This window comes from Schistocerca piceifrons, chromosome 8 (genome assembly GCF_021461385.2).
Source record: "Schistocerca piceifrons isolate TAMUIC-IGC-003096 chromosome 8, iqSchPice1.1, whole genome shotgun sequence".
NCBI classification, from domain to species: Eukaryota; Metazoa; Arthropoda; class Insecta; order Orthoptera; family Acrididae; genus Schistocerca; species Schistocerca piceifrons.
Genome location: NC_060145.1, coordinates 491,982,980 through 492,006,529, shown reverse-complemented (window position 1 = coordinate 492,006,529; position 23,550 = coordinate 491,982,980). Strand labels below are relative to the sequence as shown.

At 43.1% G+C, this 23,550-nt stretch overlaps 1 protein-coding gene across 4 annotated transcripts in view; it reads left to right on the top strand.

The window, feature by feature from the left end:
• The window catches only part of LOC124712506 (tau-tubulin kinase homolog Asator), a 625,336-nt gene that overhangs the window by 358,465 nt on the left and 243,321 nt on the right, over positions 1–23,550 (top strand). The window contains exons 1-2 of one of the 4 annotated variants that reach the window (XM_047242809.1): positions 20,959–21,028; positions 21,108–21,232. The exons of 2 other annotated variants lie outside the window; for them this stretch is intronic. The gene's annotated coding sequence lies outside the window, so the exon portion shown is untranslated. Of the gene's footprint in view, positions 1–20,958; positions 21,233–23,550 lie in introns of those variants that run through there. One more of the 4 variants, XM_047242810.1, reaches the window with a different exon arrangement.

The following is a 23,550-nucleotide window of genomic DNA, read 5'->3' as shown; positions in this document are numbered from 1 at the left end:
GGACGGATAAGCGTTGTGTAGGCAGTCTCCTTAGTAGGTCTGTTACATTTTCTATGTGTCCTGCCAATAAAACGCAGCCTTTGGTTAGCCTTCCCCACAACATTTTCGATGTATTCTTTCCAATTTAAGTTGTTCGTAAGAAAACGCCCAGTCCACGCCACACAGCCCCTGCTATCCGTGTAGCCGCCTCCTACGTATAGTGGACACCTGACCTATTCAGCGGAACCCGAAACTCAACCACCCTTTGGCGCAAGTCGAGGAATCTGCAGCCTACACGGTCGCAGAACCGTCTGAGACTCTGATTCAGACCCTCCACTCGGCTCTGTACCAGAGGTCCGCAACCGGTCCTGTCAACTATGCTGCAAATGGTCAGCTCTGGTTTCATCTTGCAAGCAAGACTGGCAGCATTTACCGCTTCTGTTAGCCGCTCGAAACGAGAGAGAATCTCTTCTGATCCAAAGCAACACATTTTTTGTGAAAGCAGGTTGGTTTCATTCAGTATTGCAACCCCTATTTTGCAACATAACCTCGGTTCAGTGAGATCTCTCTACGCCATCTCACTGGGACGGCCTGCATGCCAGCATGGTACCACACTGTTGACAGATGATGGAGCCAACGTCTTATTGCATCAATAATCTCCCCCTCAGCCACGTACTGCTTCCTGCAGAGTACATCCTTCATTGGGCCAACCACATGAAAGTGCGAGATACGGGCTGTAGAACTGACGAGAAGAACAGTCCAATGAAGGTTTGTGAGCTCCTCCCGGGTGTGCAGAATTCTGGGAGACCTCGCGTTGCCATAGAGTAGAAGTTCACTTGCATTTTTGTAGCTACGAACACGCTACTTCCGAGCTGATCGTTGCACCGCGGGGGAGGACACGAAACAGAATAGCACATTCAGAGTTCCAGGAGAGTGTCACCATCACTTTACCGGCTCAGGGTGCGGCTTTGAACTTTTTCTTTGAAGGAGAGGCGCTGTAGTATCACTCGATGGATTGCCTTTTTGTTTCCGGCTCGAAGTGATGAACCCATGTTTCATGGCCTGTGACGGTGTTGACAGAAAACTGTCACGACCAACCTCGTAAGGCGCGAGCAATTCCGCTCAGATGCTCCTTCGTTGCTCTGTACGATCTTCTGTTAGGCAGCTAGGAACCCAGTTGACACAAACCATTTACCCCCTGGTGGACGAATGTGTCAGCAATACCAACAGTGAGGGCCTACCTTGGTAAAGCAAATACGTGTTATAAGGCTCGAAGTGTAGTTGGCCAGCTTCGCCAGTAAAACTTTACTCGATGATTACCATTGCCCACCAAGCGTGTCTTCGTTACGTTCTTATTTTATTTATTTTTATGTTTTACAGATATATTTGTGTATGAAGCTAGAACGCTTGTGTTTTTGGTATAATAGTAATATAGTTTGTCATTATTCCTCATTCGGTGAGGCCCATGGACGAAACGAGTGCCATGCCGATGGGAGCGAACGTATAGTCACTGTGCATCTTGGTCCGTATGCAATTTTCCCCCCTGTTCTTGTGCCCTTCGGTTTGCTTCTGACCTGGGATCCCCTAATTCCATGTGCCTGTGCAGGTTTTCGTAGTTGATTCGTACCTTGCTCATAAAGAATGTATAGATGGTGAGAGACTTTATAGCAAGTGAATATGCTTACAATACCTAAGACCATACTGCCTAGAAAGGTTAAGCCCAGCATACAGGTTTTAATCGCTCGTCACATTGTACCTAAGTCGTGTTATGAACAGCTTTCTGTGTGCATATTCCTGACGTCCTTATATGAATAAAGGTAAATTATAATATGTAGTTTTGTAAGGCGCTAATGGATAATGTCTGTGGCTCATATGCTTTTACTTTGTAATTGATGTACTTTATAGTGATTGTAGTATGTGCAGGAAATGTATGCGCAAATGTGGGCTTTGCATGGGTATGTGACAAGCAGTTATAGTTAAGTTGTGTTTTAGTAGTAATGAGTGGTTATACCGTGGGACTCTCTCTGCCCTGCTTGGACAGCGCTATCTGGTGGCCGGTTGTGAACCGCTAGAATCACAGCAGGTAAGCCTGCGCGGAATAGGGCAGTGATGATGGCGACCGGTGTTAGGAGAGCAGTGGTAGTTTCATCTGGTGACTTCAGTTTTATATTTTATGGAAAGAACGACCATGAGAGCAGTTTTTTATTATTTTTTATTAGTTGTGACAATGATTTTTATCAGATGGTCTGCCTCATATGCCATGATGTCCATATGGTTTTAATCTACGTTTCAGGTATGTGGTTCTGTAATAATTGTAATTATATAGTTAACTCATGTAAGCCCTCCCTCAAGCCTGTTATGTTATACCTTCACAGATCTGATGATGACACCTTCAGAGTGCTGAAACCGGTCATCTAATAAACGATTGAAGCGATCGTGGCTTTTCAATTATTTTAAAAACAGAGTGATCGCCTCACGACACACTGCAGAATACCAACAGTGATGCCCAGTTGAGCAGCGAAGTGTTGATTACGATCCGCCGATCATCTCGAATGAGAGTGTCCGCACATTCCAACATCGCAGGAGTTACAGCTGTGTGCGGCCGGCCGGCACGAGCGAGATCGGGCAGATCTGCGCTACCTTGTTCCGATGATGACAGACGAGGCGCCCAACGACTCTCCGTGCTTTTGTTCAGTGCCAGGCAGACATTCTGCAAGCGCCTATGAATATCTGCAATGCTATGGGTTTCCGTTAAAAGAAACTCAGTGACAGTTCTGCGCTTGGAACGCACCTTCGTTGCAGATGTCGTTTTGAAGGCTACTGATAGCGTCGCCACCTGTCGAAACTTCATGATGCTGGAGGGCTGAAGCGGGATTATTCCACGATGTCCCACAATAATTTCAGCATTTTTTCAACGGAAACTGGCCCAAAAAACTGTGTTGCATTACTTATTGATCGCCCCTCGTAGTCGAGCGAGTTCATGACCTCAGTTGCGCAGCGCTTGGGAGGAAGGGACACGCGAGAGCCAGACAAGGTCCTAGTGAAGGCCCCTAGGCTGTACACGTGCAGCGTCTGTGAACTCCATCCCGGTCTCATAAAATCCCTATTACTCTAAACACTGATATCGCTTCTAATGGCATACAGCTAACGTTTTACTCTAAAAGGTTCCCTTCATCTTTTGTCGAGATGGTTAATTGTACAAGACTGACCCTGGTGCCCTGTTACAGGACTACCACTCTTCTTCAACTAAGCTAGTGTTCCGTATCTGATGACCTCCAAGTCGACAGGATATTAAGATCTAAATTTCGTTACTTTCGTAGCAAATCATAGTCTAATGCGTTGACTATTGTATCACCTCCTTGGCGTGCACACAACGCCACATACTGAGATATTACGGCGAACAGACGGTACACAATTAGCAACGGTTACATTTATCCTCTATTATCAGTCATTTGGCGTGGCACAAAGAACACAACTAACAACACATCAGTATTGTTTGCTCTGCACTAAAGAGCGACATATTATTTACATCAAAGTACTGTCGGGATCCCGAAACACATTAATAATCCCCTCCCCGGCCCTACTTCTCTTCGTAAAATATTTATATATCTGTCACTGTCTTACGAATCTGTGAAAAATAAGAACGTACCCTTTGCTTAAAAAGCTGGTGATGTGAAGACAATGGAACACTGGAGCACGGTGTAGTATACTGAGGTGACGAAGGTCACGGGATGTCTCCTATTATCGTGTCGGTCCTCCTTTTGCTTGGCTCAGTGCAGCAGCTCACCGTAGCATGAACTCAACAAGTTGTTGGAAGTCTCCTGCAGAAATATTGAGCCATGCTGCCTCTGTAGCCGTCCACAACTGCGTGAATGTCACCAGTGCAGGTAGGTGCATGTGCACGGAGTTACCTCTCGATGATGTCCCATAAACGTTCGATGGTATTGATGCTGAGGGGTCCTGATGGCCAAATTATTCATTCGAATTGTCCGGAATGTTCTTCAAACCAATTACGAAGTTATGGCCCAGTGACATGGAGGATCGTTGTTGGGAACATGAAGTGGATGAATGGCTCCAAGTAGCCCAACATAACCATTTCCAATCAAGGATCGGTTCAGTTGGACCAGAGGACCAAGTCCATTCCTTGTAAACACAACCCACACCCTTATGGAGTAACCACCAGCTTCCACACTGCTTTATTGACATCTTTCGACCTTTACTTTGTGAGCTCTGTGGCACTCGAACCCTACCATCAGCTCTTACAGCTGAAATCGGGACTCACTGACCTGGCCACGGTTTTCCAGTCGTCTACGGTCCAACCAGTACCATGCCCAGCTCAGGAGAGGCGCTGCAGGCGATGTCGTGCTCTTAGCTAAGCCACTCGCGTCGGTCGTCTGCTGCCATGGGCCATTAATGCCAAATTTTGCCGCAATGTTCTAACAGCTACGTTCCTCGTCCGTCCCACATTGATTTCTGCTATTATTTCACCCAGTGTTGCTTGTCTGTTAGCACTGGCAACTCTGCGCAAACGCTGCTGCCTTTTGTCGTTAAATGAAGGCCGTCGGCCATTGCGTGGTTAGAGGTAATGCCTTAAATTTGGTATTCTCGGCACACTCGTGGCACTGTAGATCGCGTAGTGTTGAATTCCCCCTAAAGATTTCCGAAATGGAATGTTCCATGCGTCTAGCTTCAACTACCATTCCGCATTGAAAGTATGTGAATTCCCATCCTGCGGCTATAACCACGTTGGTAGCCTGTTCTATGAATCAGCTTAGTGTAATGACAGTTTCACCAGTTCTCTGCCCTTTTATAGCTTGTGTACCCGATACTACCGCTATCTGTATATTTGCATATCGCTATGCCATTACCTTAGTTACCTCAGTGTACTTCATAGGAAACTGCTGCTCATCGTATGATTCAATCTTGTCGTGACTATGAATTCGTACAAGTCGTCGTGGCGGTGGAAAACTGGAAAAGAAAAACAAAGTTAAATTAAAACGAGCTGCCGATTATTCAGGTTAAAGCGGAACAGGGACTGCACTTATAACCGCGAAACACGGGTACTTCAAAGCACACAAGCCTTTCTCCTGAATCTGGTGTTTACTGTGTTTACAAAACTCGTTACAAGTCACATCTGGAAGTCTACTGCATTACTTCTGCGCCGCTCTCCTGACCGAGCGAGGTGGCGCAGTGGTTAGCACACTGGACTCGCATTCAGGAGGGCGACGGTTCAATCCCGTCTCCGGCCATCCTGATTTAGGTTTTCCGTGATTTCCCTAAATCGTTTCAGGCAAATGCCGGGATGGTTCCTTTGAAAGGGCACGGCCGATTTCCTTCCCAATCCTTCCCTAACCCCGAGCTTGCGCTCCGTCTCTAATGACCTCGTTGTCGACGGGACGTTAAACACTAACCACCAACACCACCGCGCCGCTCTCCGGAAATTATCAACGTATTTACTAAAGTGCACTAAAAACTTCTTACAAATCTTTCATTTACTTTTTGTTTTCTATCTGGAAAAAAAATGGCTCTGAGCACTGTGGGACTTAACTTCTTAGGTCATCAGTCCCCAAGAACTTAGAACTACTTAAATTTAACTAACCTAAGGACATCACACACATCCATACCCGAGGCAGGATTCGAACCTGCGACCGTAGCGGTCGCGCGGTTCCAGATTGTAGCGCCTAGAACCGGCTGGCTATCTCGAAATAATCTATCCATAGCATCGAAATTTCTCTATGTTGTTAGAAAAACACGGTCGCGTTTAACTGTAATCTTCCTAATTCATACAACCCGGCTCTAACTTAACAACATCAAGAACTGTGAAACAGGACAGTCATTGTCCGTTATCCATTTCAAAAGCGACAGTATTACTGAGATCTGTCGCCGACTGTAGAAGGACAATCAGCGCATTCCTCCTGGCGGTGTTTAACAATAGGTTACACTAGTCTCTTGCTTTCAGTCTATTTGTTAGCTGGAATGAAAATACAGTCTAACGCAGTGGTCGTCACACTGCGGCCCGGATAAGGTATTCGTGCAGCCCGCAGTCCTCTGTCGCATTTTATACAAATGTGCGTCTGACGACGAACAACCGACTTGAAAGGCATCAACAGAAGTTACGAGTGTAATATTGTTGCTCAGTAGCAAACAAAAATTCTTACAGAGACAGTAATATTTTAAGTTGCGCTTAATTTTAATTGACGTTGGTGAACTAGGCTGTGACCGAAGTAAAGTCGGCCGCGCTCTTCAGTGGCAGGCTACTGCGGGGCCACAGGGTACGAAAGGGGCAACGCTTCATTGTTTGCCTTCCAGTCCTGACGGCTCACGGCCTTTGCCTCACGCCAATCTGTTGGTAAGGTGTACGTTTCAAACGGAAGTAATATGTACTCATAGATACACGTCTTCAAATGCATTGAGTATTTGCGTCAACGAATATGAAATTAAATTAAGGCTGCTGTAATACAACGCAATGAGTAGAGAGAAATGAGGTTCAAAATATTTAGTAAACACATCTGATTGTGTCTTATACTCTATAATACATTTAAATATAAGTATAATTAGACCCGAAAAGTCCTCAGTGTAGATCTCTGATCTCAGAGCACGGAGCTTCGATATTCCATCAGATTCTTGTCATCTCCATAGTTCGCCGTGTTGTAATTAGGTAAAAAAGTTTCCATCGGTCTGTAAGTCATAAATAATTCTTTACTTATTTATGGTTTTGAATTTTATATCAATATTCTATATAACAGGCAGATGTGGAAGCAGTGCCGAAATTTATTTTCATTTTACTTGCTCGAGACATTTCGTGGCAGCCACGTTGTAATTAGGCAACAAATGGAATACGAGCATCTTTGGCCGATTCGTTCAGATGGCTGCAGTTCGACTCTCAGATAGTACAGAGACCACTGCCCCCCCCCCCCTGTTCTCATACAGGGACTTCCGGTAACACGAACTTGGTTCGTTGCTAGCTTATCAGTTCGTCTTATTGTTGGGTGATTTAATGTCTTCTATATTTATTTTAGTTTCGTCCAAAACAGAAGCTGATTTCATTGCGGTGTGTTTTCGACTACGGTTGCTTTTGTGTACTGCACTCTTTGAATTACATTGTAAATATGTTGTTCGTATTCTGATTTTTGCTCGCATCTGTAATAATGGGGCTAAACAATCCTACTTTTGTTTTTCTTTCATATAAAACAGAAGCTGGTTTCGTCCTATCGTGTTCTGTGGATTTATGTATATGTCTTACCGCTAACGCGTCCAGTTGTATGTACTGCCCGATTTAAATGCAATGCAAGTATTTTGCTTTTATTGTACTTTACTTTTGTGCGTAACTGTTTTGCGTACTTTCTCTCCTTTAATGGAGCACTCTAGGTTAGCAGCGTTTCACAGAATTGGTATTCAGCTTAATTACATCTTGTCACAGAATGAATACGTCATTCTGCTTTGAATGGTATTGCTTCTTGACAATGAAAGCAATGCATTTCACATTGCTTTGCAGAGCATGAATGGATGTACTTTGCAGTCGTAGTGACTACAGCACGTTCCCTTCTAAATGTTAAAAATGCAGCAGTAGTTACGCAAACGCGTTCACAGGTTGTTAACAGGTACAGCAAACAACACTTTTTAGCAGAAATGAATTTACTAGAATCAGCCTCTCCATTGTCCATTAAATGTGAGAGAAAAGGAAAAACGGCTGTGAACAAAAATAATGTTGAATACGATCAATATATACCTACAGTACACTTAAATGGACCAGTTCGCAGCCTGATTCGTAAGTAATAATAAATAGGCGTTAAGTCCACAGAACACTGTGCGACGACTTCAGCTTCTGTTTTATATGAAGCAAAAATATATATGTAATCATTTACTTCAGTATTACGGATGGCAGCAAAAATTATGCAGAATACGAACAACGTATTTACAATGCAGTTCATAGAGTGCAGTTGACATAAGAAGGTCGTATACAGAAACCCAGTGCGATGAAATGTGATATCAGGTGATTCCTAGGTTTTGAAGTCCCTAAAGCGCAATTATTTCCACATGGTCGAAACTGCAACACTGGGTTTTACAAATAAATAATGTTATAGTCAAAAGGCGACCGCCATGTCATCTACAAAGTTTACATGACTGTGAATCCCAACTACGACATGTTAATCTTAAGTTTTTTTTTTTACTGGAATTTCTCTGTACACAGTCTGCCAGCAGACTATCAACATTATCATCGAATACTCATATTTCGCAAAGCAGGAATTCAGGAGAGAGGAAGCCCACTGGACTCGCATTCGGGAGGACGACGGTTCAAACCAGCGTCCGGCCATCGTGATTTAGGTTTTCCGTGATTTCCCTAAATCGTTTCAGGCAAATGCCGGGATGATTCGTTTGAAAGGGCACAGCCGACTTCCTTCCCCAACCTTCCGTAATCCTGATGGACCGATGACCTCGCTGTTTGGTCTCCTCCCCCAAATCAACAAACCAACCAGGAATTCAGATATTCGCTTCATGTTTTAGCATATTCGCTGCCAGGTCTCTAGGAGCGACACTGTTGTCCTCTGTTTCCCTGTTTCCGGACATTCGGGCATGGGTGTCTGGCTATCTGTGTTGTCCTTAGCGTAAGTTAGATTAAGTAGTGAGTAAGCCTAGGGACCGATAACCTCAGCAGTTTGGTCCCTTAGAAAATCACACACACACACACATTTTTCCTGTTTCAATGAACGTTTGTCCTAAATTTGCTGATGGTCTCAAGTCCTTTCTCAAGTCCTTAGAACAAATTTGCATACACTTGTCAGCCAATAGTAAATCTTTGTCCTGCCTCAAAATATTTATGGAGTGAGCAAACTGCTGATCAAACTTACAAAAATGTCGTAACATACTCGAGGTTCCAGAATGAGTGTTCAGCAACTTTTTACACAATTTGCGCTGCGAGACACCTACCGATTTATTTGAAGCTGTCTCAGAAACACAGGACAACTTTTTTCCTGCTGGACTTGGTACCGATGACGTAACAGTTTGGTCCTCTCCTTCGAATCACCCAACCACTCCCCACTCCCTCCCTGCTGGACTTGGTCCGTCTTTCGTGACTGGTATATATTCCCCAATTGTTGAGTTCTCCTCAACCTTCGTTAAGTTTGGTTTGTTCATTTTATGGCGAATGAGGTGCAGCGAAACTACCTTCATGAAAACACACCTGGCTATTCTGTAGTGACGATGGGTTGATAGCGCAACCTGTTGTCAGGCGCAGCAGGCTGGACGGGTCCCGTGGACCTTGCCATGTTTGCGGAAACCCAAGTTGCCTTGCTTTAACCACAGTGTTTCAGTACAGATGTACTCTTGTGTCTGCGTTGCGGCAGGCTGAGCTGCGTTAATGGTTGCGGCGAAGATACGGGCAGACAGGCTGGAAGGAGAATTTGTACGCCTCTGCTCTGTTCAGTTCTTACACTGATTAGTCAGATCAGATCAGGGCAGGTCAGGTCAGTGCAATACGCTGCTCGCTCTCGCGGCGTAGCGCATTTGTTGTTTACTGTTGCACGATGTGCCTGTTCGCTGCAAGCCTATCCACACACCGGCTTTCTCCACGATTTGGTGACTGTGACTGTCTAATAACTCCCGGCTAGCTCCTTCGTGCCCACAGATGCGGAAAATCCATTCTAGCAGTTATCTGTTTTAGAAGGGGCATTCATAAAAATTTATTTATCTTTTCAAGCTTCCGGTTTTACATTTGACGAGTGCGGTTTCGCTCCAGTCAATGTTTACTTCTTGACTCTTACGATTTACGCTGTCTAAGACCTTTTTAGAAGTTGCTTAAATCAATAGTTATTTAGCACGGGTTGGATAGCCTCGTGATCGCAACATTATGTAACAGGTACGTTATTGTTGTTACAGAAATTCTGAAGATGCACTACTAGCGCGAAACGCATCAAATTAAAGACTAATACCTGCGACAGAGACTGCCTTTTTATTGGAAAATTGGATTACTGTTGCTGAACCAGGCCGGAAACGGAGCGGAGAAACGGATTCAGAAACGCCGGTGATTACAATACCCTAAATAAAGATACCGGAAACGTTGTTATATCATTCGAAGGATGATTTCTCCCAATGAAAAATTACGAACCAGTACCAAAAGCCAAACCAACTGTTAACTGCAATATTTGCATATAAGAAAAAGATTGTCAAGCCGATGTGTTAGTTCAAATGGTTGGTTCAAGTGGCTCTGAGCACTATGGGACTTAACATATGAGAACTACTTAAACCTAACTAACCTAAAGACTTCACACACATCCATGCTCGCGGCGGGATTCGAACCTGCGACCGTAGCGGTCGCGCGGTTCCAGACTGAAGCGCCTAGGACCGCTCGGCCACAACGGCCGGCAGCCGATGTGTCTCTGGATAAATTGGTGGGATCATTTTCTTAAATTTCAACTAAATGAAAATGCTATAAATATGTTTTCTTAGAAAATGTTACACCCCTTTAAAATTTTGTGAAAAGCGTAGTCGTCCTGGAGACCGAAACTGCTGATGCAGCTGATATGTAAAATTTTTTTGCCTTTCAGTATACTCAACTTTCCCGTTTAGAAATTATTGAAATCATTCGTAACGGAATCGTTTATTGAAAACTTAATGCTCATTGAAACTGACTCCCTGGGTCGTCATCTAATTGCTTTGGCCGATATTGCAGGACCATAGAAGTATACCTACACCTAATACAATTCCTACATCGAAGAGTCAATCGAGCAACAGGCTTCGTCCCTAACATCTCCCATTGCTCACACAATACTATACTACATGTTTCCGATCGTATTTATAATGGAAAGCAATATGTACCACAGTTTATTAAGCTGTGGTACATATTGCTTTCCATTGTAGACAGGGAGGAATTTCTGCTTTCAAAAGCCATGTACTGAACACATTGTATTGAATCTGAACGAAGGAAATAGGCGTTGGAGTTATATGTGATACACCAAAGCTAATGAGTAGACGCTGTTAATAATAAGTAATTATTCACTACTGCCGAATTAAATCAGGCGATGCTGAGGGAATTAAATTAGCAAATGATACACTAAAAGTAGCTGATGAGTTCTGCTGTTTGGACAGCATAATAACTGATAACGGCTGAATTAGAGAGGATACAAATTGAAGATTGGCTACAATACAACATTTCTGAAAAAGAGGGCTTTGTTAACATAAATATCTGGAAGTCTTTACTGAGCCTATTTCTGTGGAGTGTCGCCTTGAACGGAATAGAGGCGTGGAGTATAAACAGTTCAGAGGAAAAGAGAATAGAAGCTCCTGAAATGTGGTACTACAGAAGAATACTGAAGGTTAGATGAGCAGATCAGATAACTATTGAAGAGATACTGAATCGAATTATGCAAAAAAGGAATTTGCAGCACAACTTGACTACTTGATAGGATCTACATCTACATCTACATTTATACTCCGCAAGCCACCCAACGGTGTGTGGCGGAGGACACTTTACGTGCCACTGTCATTACCTCCCTTTCCTGCTCCAGTCGCGTATGGTTGGCGGGAAGAACGACTGCCGGAAAGCCTCCGTGCGCGCTCGAATCTCGAATCTTGAGGGATGAAGGGATCGTCAATTTGGTAATTGGAGGAGGTGTAGAAGTTAAAAATCGTTGAGGGAGACCAAGAGATGGATACAGAAAGTAGGGTCAGAAATATTTAAGTTGAAGTAGTTATTCGGAGATGGAGACCCTTGCACAGGGTACAGTAGCTTGGAGAGCTGCATTAAATAAGTCATCGGACTGAAGACCACAACATCATCAACAGCAACAACAACATGACAACTGATACACTTACAAGCGATACTACTAGAACAGTTGGTGAAGGTAATTTACAAAGATCGTTTTTTGTGTTACGCAGCTGCCAAAGAGTAAACTTGAGAGCTGATGATGACGTATAAATGTTGATGTAGTCTGCATATTGTCCTGTAGTATTTCTCGACTCGTACGGATTCCTGTTTTACGCCACACAATAGTATCATATTTTCTTGTAGAAACTTGTAAGTTGTTCGATTATTTTATAATATCATTTACGTATGGAGTCTTTTGGATGACGTGGTGCTTTTAGATTCGTTTTCCTGATCTCCGATACGGCTCTCATTCTGTCTCAGTTCCGTCCACTTGATTCAGTTTACCTTCTGAATGGACAAATTCCTGGCTACTACTGTCACTGCTTCTCGTATTTGGGCTTTCTCGGCCCCTTAGTTTGTGGGACTCATGGCTTTTTATTTTTTTTCCTTTCGTTCTCCGATATATCTCTTAATCTCGCCTTACCTCTTTACAATAAAAGTTTCGCTTGCATACAAACCTTCAGGTTTGATCGCTGTGTCGTTTCGCCTGGACTTTGTGTGTGTGAACGTGTACTTCTTGTTGCGGATGTCGTGTATTCCCCGTACGTTCTCTTGAGTTCCTGTAATCGAACCCCCTGTCCTGCTCTAACCCTGGTGGTTGTGTGATCTCAATTTGAAGTGTCTAATCCTCTTTTTTTTGCCTGTACTTCGTGTTCAGTTTCTAAATTTTAAATTTAGTGCAGATGAATTCAGCTTTTTTCCCAAAAGAGATCTGTTGAAGAGCTTTTCAATGCATTCTTTGCGTTCTCTTATTTCTTTGATTACTGTGATTTGACTGTCTGCTAGAATCGTTAAATCGTCTGCATAAGTTAAGAAAGCTACACTGAAGCGCCAAAGAAACTGGTATAGGCATGCATATTCAAATACACCCCCCCCCCCCCCCCATGAACCATGGACCTTGCCGTTGGTGGGGAGGCTTGCGTGCCTCAGCGATACAGATAGCCGTACCGTAGGTGCAACCACAACGGAGGGGTATCTGTTGAGAGGCCAGACAAACGTGTGGTTCCTGAAGAGGGGCAGCAGCCTTTTCAGTAGTTGCAAGGGCAACAGTCTGGATGATTGACTGATCTGGCCTTGTAACAATAACCAAAACGGCCTTGCTGAGCTGGTACTGCGAACGGCTGAAAGCAAGGGGAAACTACAGCCGTAATTTTTCCCGAGGGCATGCAGCTTTACTGTATGATTACATGATGATGGCGTCCTCTTGGGTAAAATATTCCGGAGGTAAAATAGTCCCCCATTCGGATCTCCGGGCGGGGACTACTCAAGAGGATGTCGTTATCAGGAGAAAGAAAACTGGCGTTCTACGGATCGGAGCGTGGAATGTCAGATCCCTTAATCGGGCAGGTAAGTTAGAAAATTTAAAAAGGGAAATGGATAGGTTGAAGGTAGATATAGTGGGAATTAGTGAAGTTCGGTGGCAGGAGGAACAAGACTTCTGGTCAGGTGACTACAGGGTTATAAACACAAAATCAAATAGGGGTAATGCAGGAGTAGGTTTAATAATGAATAGGAAAATAGGAATGCGGGTAAGTTACTACAAACAGCATAGTGAACGCATTATTGTGGCCAAGATAGATACGAAGCCCACACCTACTACAGTAGTACAAGTTTATATGCCAACTAGCTCTGCAGATGACGAAGAAATTGAAGAAATGTATAATGAAATAAAAGAAATTATTCAGATTGTGAAGGGAGACGAAAATTTAATAGTCATGGGTGACTGGAATTCGAGTGTAGGAAAAGGGAGAGAAGGAAACATAGTAGGTGAATATGGACTGGGGGACAGAAATGAAAGAGGAAGCCGCCTTGTAGAATTTTGCACAGAGCACAACATAATCATAACTAACACTTGGTTTAAGAATCATGAAAGAAGGTTGTATACATGGAAGAACCCTGGAGATACTAAAAGGTATCAGATAGATTATATAATGGTAAGACAGAGATTTAGGAACCAGGTTTTAAATTGTAAGACATTTCCAGGGGCAGATGTGGACTCTGACCACAATCTATTGGTTATGACCTGTAGATTAAAACTGAAGAAACTGCAAAAAGGTGGGAATTTAAGGAAATGGGACCTGGATAAACTAAAAGAACCAGAGGTTGTACAGAGATTCAAGGAGAGCATAAGGGAGCAATTGACAGGAATGGGGGAAATAAATACAGTAGAAGAAGAATGGGTAGCTTTGAGGGATGAAGTAGTGAAGGCAGCAGAGGATCAAGTAGGTAAAAAGACGAGGGCTAGTAGAAATCTTTGGGTAACAGAAGAAATACTGAATTTAATTGATGAAAGGAGAAAATATAAAAATGCAGTAAGTGAATCAGGCAAAAAGGAATACAAACGTCTCAAAAATGAGATCGACAGGAAGTGCAAAATGGCTAAGCAGGGATGGCTAGAGGACAAATGTAAGGATGTAGAGGCCTATCTCACTAGGGGTAAGATAGATACCGCCTACAGGAAAATTAAAGAGGCCTTTGGAGATAAGAGAACGACTTGTATGAATATCAAGAGCTCAGATGGAAACCCAGTTCTAAGCAAAGAAGGGAAAGCAGAAAGATGGAAGGAGTATATAGAGGGTCTATACAAGGGCGATGTACTTGAGGACAATATTATGGAAATGGAAGAGGATGTAGATGAAGATGAAATGGGAGATACGATACTGCGTGAAGAGTTTGACAGAGCACTGAAAGACCTGAGTCGAAACAAGGCCCCCGGAGTAGACAATATTCCATTGGAACTACTGACGGCCGTGGGAGAGTCAGTCCTGACAAAACTCTACCATCTGGTGAGCAAGGTGTACGAAGCAGGCGAAATACGCTCAGACTTCAAGAAGAATATAATAATTCCAATCCCAAAGAAAGCAGGTGTTGACAGATGTGAAAATTACCGAACTATCAGCTTAATAAGTCACAGCTGCAAAATACTAACACGAATTCTTTACAGACGAATGGAAAAACTAGTAGAACCCAACCTCGGGGAAGATCAGTTTGGATTCCGTAGAAACACTGGAACACGTGAGGCAATACTGACCTTACGACTTATCTTAGAAGAAAGATTAAGGAAAGGCAAACCTACGTTTCTAGCATTTGTAGACTTAGAGAAAGCTTTTGACAATGTTGACTGGAATACTCTCTTTCAAATTCTAAAGGTGGCAGGGGTAAAATACAGGGAGCGAAAGGCTATTTACAATTTGTACAGAAACCAGATGGCAGTTATAAGAGTCGAGGGACATGAAAGGGAAGCAGTTGTTGGGAAGGGAGTAAGACAGGGTTGTAGCCTCTCCCCGATGTTGTTCAATCTGTATATTGAGCAAGCAGTAAAGGAAACAAAAGAAAAATTCGGAGTAGGTATTAAAATTCATGGAGAAGAAATAAAAACTTTGAGGTTCGCCGATGACATTGTAATTCTGTCAGAGACAGCAAAGGACTTGGAAGAGCAGTTGAATGGAATGGACAGTGTCTTGAAAGGAGGATATAAGATGAACATCAACAAAAGCAAAACAAGGATAATGGAATGTAGTCTAATTAAGTTGGGTGATGCTGAGGGAATTGGATTAGGAAATGAGACACTTAAAGTAGTAAAGGAGTTTTGCTATTTGGGGAGCAAAATAACTAATGATGGTCGAAGTAGAGAGGATATAAAATGTAGGCTGGCAATGGCAAGGAAAGCGTTTCTGAAGAAGAGAAATTTGTTAACATCCAGTATTGATTTAAGTGTCAGGAAGTCATTTTTGAAAGTATTCGTATGGAGTGTAGCCATGTATGGAAGTGAAACATGGACGATAAATAGTTTGGACAAGAAGAGAATAGAAGCTTTCGAAATGTGGTGCTACAGAAGAATGCTGAAGATTAGATGGGTAGATCACATAACTAATGAGGAAGTACTGAATAGGATTGGGGAGAAGAGAAGTTTGTGGCACAACTTGACCAGAAGAAGGGATCGGTTGGTAGGACATGTCCTGAGGCATCAAGGGATCACCAATTTAGTATTGGAGGGCAGCGTGGAGGGTAAAAATCGTAGAGGGAGACCAAGAGATGAATACACTAAGCAGATTCTTAAGGATGTAGGTTGCATTAGGTACTGGGAGATGAAAAAGCTTGCACAGGATAGAGTAGCATGGAGAGCTGCATCAAACCAGTCTCAGGACTGAAGACCACAACAACAACAAACATTCAAATACAGAGATATGTATACAGGCAGAATACGGCGCGGCGATCGACAACGCCTATATAAGACAACAAGTGTCTGGCGCAGTTGTGAGATCGGTTACTGGTGCTACGATGGCAAGTTATCAACATTTAAGTAAGTCTGAACGGCGCACCAGCGGTAGGACACAACATCTCCGAGGCAGCGATGAAGTGGGGATTTTCCCGTACGACCATTTCACGAGTGTTCCGTGAATATCAGGAATCCGGTAAAACATCAAATCTCCGACATCGCTGCGGCCGGAAAAAGATCCTGCAAGAACGAACTAAAGACGACTGAAGAGAATCGTAAAAAAGTGACAGAAATGCAATCCTTACGCGAAGTGCTGCAAAATCAGTGCTGGGCCATCAACATGTCTCAGTGTGCGAAACATTCAACGAAACACCATCGGTATGGGGTCTCGGAGCAGAAGGCCGACTCGTGCACCCTTAATGACTGCACGACACAAAGCGTTACGCGTCGCTTGTGCCCGTCAACACTGACATTGGACTGTTGATGATTGGAAACACGTTGCCCGCTCGGACGAGTCTCGTTTCAAATTGTATCAAGCGGATGGACGAGGACGGGTGAACCTCATGTATCCATGGACCCTGCATATCAGCAGGGGAGTGTTCAAGCTGGTGGAGGCTCTGTAATGGTGTGGAGCGTGTGCAGTTGGAATGATATGGGACACCTGATAATTGTAGATACGACTCTGACAGGTGACACGTACGTAAGCATCCTGTCTGATTACCTGCATCCATTCATGTCCATTGTGCAATTCCACCAGGACAATGCGACACCCCACGCGTCCAGAATTGCCACAGAGTGGCTCTAGGAACGCTCATCTGAGTTTTAAACACTTCCGATGGCCACCATTATTGGGCATATCTGGGATGCCTTGCATCGTGCTGTTCAGAAGAGATCTCCACCGCCTCGTACTCTTACGGATTTATGGGCAGCTCTGCAGTACTACTTCAGACAGTCGAGTCCTTGCCACGTCGCGTTGTGGTACTTCTGCGTGCTCGCCGGGACCCTACACGGTATTACGCAGATGTACCAGTTTCTTCGGCTCTTCGGTATATCTTAATGTCATCTTTTGTATATCCTCGAACTGGATCTGGAGTCGACGGAAAAACTTCTTTCTTCTTTTATATGAAACAAAGGAAGTTCCCTAGAGCCCTACGCACTTTATATTCTTTTGTGTAGGTGCATGTAAGATCGCCATGTTTGTAGCTTTCAGTTACTTTTGAGTAATAATCTCTTCTATTGAGCTACAATGACTTAAGATTTATTCAGTATGTATCTTATACATCACCGATTGTCTGTGCAAGCTTATTACATGTTTCAGCAGTTTAATTCCACAGAGAAGCGAAAGTTTGTATCTGTGACGATTACGCGTCACCAGAGTGATATCATACACCGATTTGCATCCTTTCTTTTAGAAACTGCAACCTAACGCGTCTGTTATACGAAGTCCTATCAATCGTGTTGTGCACTGTGACACATTTCGTCGGACTGTGCTGCATTTTACCACGGTCAGCCATCGCACAACCTACCGCTCTCCTGCTGCCCTCTCTGCACCTGGTTTCATCACAAAGGGAAAACCAATCGTAACAGCGAGAGGAAGCAGCTTCAGCGGTAGTTTTAATGAAATCGTGTCTCAGCTGCAAACTGCACATGATCGTCTCCACTCCCGCTCCAGCCTTTGTGATTTACACCACCTCATAACAATTAGTATTCTGAGGCACTGTGCAGTTTAGGATTCCAGCTTTATTTTGATGAGAGTTAAGGAATCAGAATCACAAGTGTCTGTACGTCAATACACTGAAACCACCATCACATCAACAGCTGTGCCACGATTTTCATATTGAAACGCGATGTCGAAGAACGATTAAGCGTTGCTTGGTGTTTTATTGACTACGGCTGTATGAAAAAGAACAACAAAATAAAAAGAATAGATACATGAATGGTTGATAAAAAATAACAACATACCCATATAAATCTGTTCACTAGCGAATCCGGCAATGTTTCTCAGTTGTTAAATATGTATTGCGACAGGACACCCGTCCTAAACTGCTTCCCTTCCGTCATCTCCTCGCCCTGTCTCTGTCCATCTCTTCTTGCCTCCCTCTCTCATTATTTCCTTCTCCCCCCTCCCCCTTCCTCTCTCTCTCTCTCTGTCCACCTCGTCCTTCCCCCTCTTTATGACCTTGAATCTTGTTTGTTGTCATTCCAAACAAAATCACACACTGTACGATGACTTGAGAAGTACAGTGAACCTCGTTTATCCTGACTAGGTGAGACCGTCAAATCATACGGAGAATCGAAAATCAGCATAATAGGAAATCAGAAAAATATAGTGCTATGGATTATATATTGTAAACAAGCACCTTATATTTTTTCTCAAATAAATACACGAATTATACATTACTCATACATAAACGTTAGGCAAATATTGAAAAAACGGAAGTTTGGTGCACTAAAATAATCATTATATTTCTTTTGAGACAGATTCGTATATCGTATAGGTGCAACATGATCACGCAGGCGTTTCGCAACAGGAACACTGTGTGTCGAAATATCCACAGACCGAGCGCCAGTTTCCTCATCTAATCCATCATCATTATCGTCTCTGTCTGCAAACAAACAAATGGCTGTAGATTCGTCATCAGAAATCATTGGCATTTCGCAGCCAGTCATTCACGTCTGTAACACCTACGTCCTAAAATATTTGGAAATGCTTCAACACCAAATTCAGCAGTGATTTTTCCTCGACGATTCTCCTTTATCCAACATTTTGTCCATGGATACTACAAACTTCTTTCTCTTTAATGCCAATACTGTGCTGCGCACCTCTATGTTGACTTGTCAGGCGACATCGCGTGTCAATATGAAAATCGTGGCATAGCTGTTGATGTGATGGTGGTTTCAGTGTATTGACGTACAGACACTTGTGATTCTGATTCCTCAACTCTCATCAAAATCATTGCCAGGATATGTTTGTAAGGGTTGGGCGAATTTAATTATACTCATCGTAGATTGTTGTCGCCATTACTTCTGGAGTATCAAATACTGTATCGTTATTGCACTGAAAAATAAATAAAAATATCCCGATGCACCGGACATATGGATTAATGCGGGTCAGATAAACGAGTTTCCACCGTGCCGATGTAGATGTAACAATAAAAGCGAATCTAACGCTATTTTACAAAGAGCACATTTAGAAATGTTTGATAAAGCGCTTGTGATCGTAGCAAGCAAGCTACCCCAGAGAACTGTGTAGGACAGGCTATTCGTCCGCTAAAGGGACTGCCTATAAAACACTAGAGCAGTATTCAATGGACCTCTACCGAAGTGTGAAACCAAAATAAGGTTTCATTAATAAGGCCTTAGAGCTCTACAGAGCTGATTTTGTGTTTACCATTTGACGATACCACTATGGCTCCTGTATATTAGAACATGTTATTTTATAAAACAGATCTGAAGGTGGTCATTATAGACTGAAACCGGTAGTATGATTTCAAAAAATCTGTGACCATAGACGTGTAGTAAATGAAATTTATTCCATAAAGAGTATTTGGTGTGCATTGGCTAGCAAGTCAGTCAACTAACAACTCGCGAAGACCTACTCAGAAAAAGTCAAACAACCCGATCGTTCACAGTACGAAATTTACAAGTATTTTTAGCCACATCTGATGGGAATGAAAAAATAATATATGGGTGAGTGACAATAGCTCCTATCACGTGCCCTGCGCGAATTAGAATGATAAGACACTCGATACGTACTAGTCGAGAAACTGCACTCCGCCATGCACTTCAGGGTAGTTCACGTAATTACGTACTTGAATCATTTTCAAACTGCTGACCACAAGACGTACTGTGACCAAGTGGATGATACATATTTCATATGATTACCACGTAATTGAAGCTGTAGCAGATTGGCCTCGAAGCTCGCCGAAGTATCCAAGCGCAGTGTGATTATTAAATATAAACCTACAGTCTAATTTATATGGGCCTATATGGAATGTGTTTCCAATCAAAAACTTGATTTTTGGAAAAGGTTGAACGTCCAAATATTGTAGATAGCCGTAGGCTTGTACGAAAATGGTTCAAATCGCTCTGAGCACTATGGGACTTAACTTCTTAGGTCATCAGTCCCCTAGAACTTAGAACTAATTAAACCTAACTAACCTAAGGACATCACACACATCCATGCCCGAGGCAGGATTCGAACCTGCGACCTTAGCGGCCACGCGGATCCAGACTGAAGCGCCTTTAACCGCACGGCCACTAGGCTTGTACGGTTCTCGAGCATGAGACGTACAGAAATTGCGTTCTGTAACTTCATTTTTTTAAGTTTTTAAGTACCGTAGTAGTCTTATTTAGCTTAATACTGAAAAATGTCCACACGCTGTGCAATGTGTATACCTAATAGCAACGGAAATTAATTGACCCCTGTACGTTGGAACTTCACATCTAACCCAAACTGCTTTAATTCAGCTAAATCAAAACATAAGTACTCTGTAGATATTGTGTGCAGTTCAACGTTTCTTTTTTTCTAGAGGATTATCACGACATGTTTCTCTGAAAATCATTATTATTGGTTGTTATCGTGTGCACGCACTAATTTATTACAGCTGAATACTGCATCTGATTGCGACCACAGAAATCCTTACAATTAAGCCCTACAACAAAACAAAACAGGGACAAACTGTCCACATTTAATTCTGCAGCTGAGGAATTTGCCGGTTTAACTCCGAACAAGCCGCTATCGTTCCACGCTGAGGTGTACACATCTCCCCCTAGTGACAAAACTCTGAACAAAGCACTAGCAAAAACAGCTGGCTTCGTTGCCAGCAGAGTCGCTGCGCGCAATTCCTAACTCCACGAAGTTGCGGCTCAGGCCGCCAGATGGCGAATTCGTAGCCCGTCCTACAGTGCGCTCTGGTGTCGGAAAATGTCGTGCTTGCAGTAGTGAGTGCAGCCAGCGATACGAGGTGCTGTGCAGTGAATTAATTAATTATAAACTTATTCGGAAATGAATTGCAGTTAAGGAGATTTTGTTTTGCTTGATAGCCATGACGGTTGCTCCTGTCGTCCGCGTATCGACTCTGCTGACAATGCGATAAGTTCCGAGATGCCGTGGTCTTTGCAGTCGGCTCTCAAAATGGCAGCCTTATCGACCCATTTCGCTGTATATGGTAAGTTTTTGCTTCAATTCTTGTTGTTGCACTGATTTTGGGGACGCGTATTGGGAGGTACAATGACTATATTCAACCACTAATACACCGTTGGACATTTTACTTTGATATGTAAGCGCGTTACATAAAAAAAATTACGTGCAATGTGCAGTAGCATCACGGAGAGGTCTAGCAGACGACACTAGTTTTTAGTGGTGATTTTTACTGTATGCTAACACTGCCGACATTCAACGGCAACTAAAAATAAAATTTCAGTTCAGTACCCTTCCTCTTTCTAGTTTTTAAGTGTCTTATTTGTGCAAGCACGGAAACTAAGGCGGTGTCGCAATGTAGCTTACGTTAGCTGTATGCACCACACAGACGATGCAGACACAGAGGTAGCCGAAGATTATTGAGCGTCAGCTGGCCGTAATCTTTGTGGGCGTGGTTACACGATAATACTATTTTTAACAATTCTTCCTGTTCACTCATGAAAGTGTTGTTTTTTCTTAGACTTTGTCTTCCGAAATAGTCTCATATTAGTAACAAAGCTATTGGATGTGTAAATTAACACCTTGAAGATTCCTGTTTTGATTTTTTTTTTCATACGGAATTAAAGTTTAAAGGAAAACAGCGATCATGACACATGAAGTCTTCCATGGACCTTGTATATGCCATGAACAGTCCAGTAATGATTGTTCCTACGTAAGAAATTCAGGCATAGGATGATACAACAATAGGTACCCGAAGGTAGACTTTTGACACACTGTTAATGGTTTCGAAAAATTGGACGAATGATAAGTACCTGTTAGTAATCTGGAAGTTGTGTAGACCAGGCACATGAAGCTTACTGTAATTAAAGTTTAACGTGTTCTTAAAATTCTTGAATGACATGTTTTATAACACTCTCTCTCTCTCTCTCTCTCTCTCTCTCTCTCTCTCTTTCCGTGTCGCAGAGATGGCAGCGTGTATACTTGCCATTTGAAACGGATTATCAAAGCGTATTTTGCAATTTCCAAGTGAGTAACTTTTAATGTTGAATGGCGGAAATAATTGTTGTACACGGAAATCTAGACCAACAGACGTTAAGGAGTTGTGTGTGCCAGAAGCGTGATTCTCTATTTTTAACTTCGTTGATTCTGAACTAAAATGTCGGTCAGCACCTTTTAATCCGGCGAGCAATAAAGTAGTGTGTAAGTATGAGGTGGACTAGTTACGTCGGCACGCGGAATACTTGATCGGGAGCCAGGCAGCGTTGTTCAATAAACGTCTTTACGGGCGCGGCGTCTGCTATGCCTCGACGACCGAATACAGGGGGCGCGCTTCGAGCGGTCAGAAAAAAAAAGACCCACACAAAATACACGACGCTGCCGCAAGTTCCTCTCTGAAGGCATATTCCGATGCGGTGGCTTCTTCGAGCTTTTGATATTTGTTTTTCGTCTTGCTGCGACACTCGTGGGAGGCGTTGCGTTAGAGATCGGCGTGACATGCCGTGTAACGTGCTGTTACCATGTTTGTCAGGCGCCCGGACCACGCAGAACTCGACCTTACCTTACCTTTCCTGAAGACGCCTCGCTTTGCGTCACCGTCCTTGCACATTCGAAACGCGCCGCGAACAATGACAAGCTCCCGGCGTGCGCATTTCTGAGACTCGGCAGCTCAAGTTTTACGTGAGCGAGATACGCGTTGGGGGCGTCGTGTTGACACGGCACGTGCTTCATTTGCGAACGCGGAGATAAAAGTACAGGGCTGTGTTGATGATCTGAAGAACCCTGTGCTGTACCTGTGTCATTTTTGTGATAACTAACACGCAAAATGTTGACTGGACTGCCCTCCTGAGGTTGTGAAGGTAGCAAGGATAAAATACAGTACGTACATCTTATGCAGGAATCAGATCGGAGTTATAAAGACACGCAGGGTATGCAAGGGAAGCAACAATGAGACAAGTTTGTGGCCTGTTACCAGTGTTATTCAATCTTTACATTTAGCAGCAAAGGAAATAAAGAGAAATTTAGCGAGGAAAAAAAAGTAAGTTTAAGCTTTGCAGATGGCATTGTAATTTTATCTGAGGGGAAAGGACTAGAAAGAGCAGTTGAAAATACACCAAGCCAAGCGGGTTCAAATGGGTGTAGGTCGTGGTAGTTGTACACAGATGATGTGGCTTGCACCACAACATACATCGCTTAAAATAGTATTTTAGAGCAAATTCCCAATTTAATGGCTACAACGCAGCATTTAAGATTTATTATTCAGTTGGGTAAAATTTTACTGTAAAATTTGTAATTAATGAATTACATAATAAATGATTATAAAGTTTCATTTTATGGCTCATTGTTCGG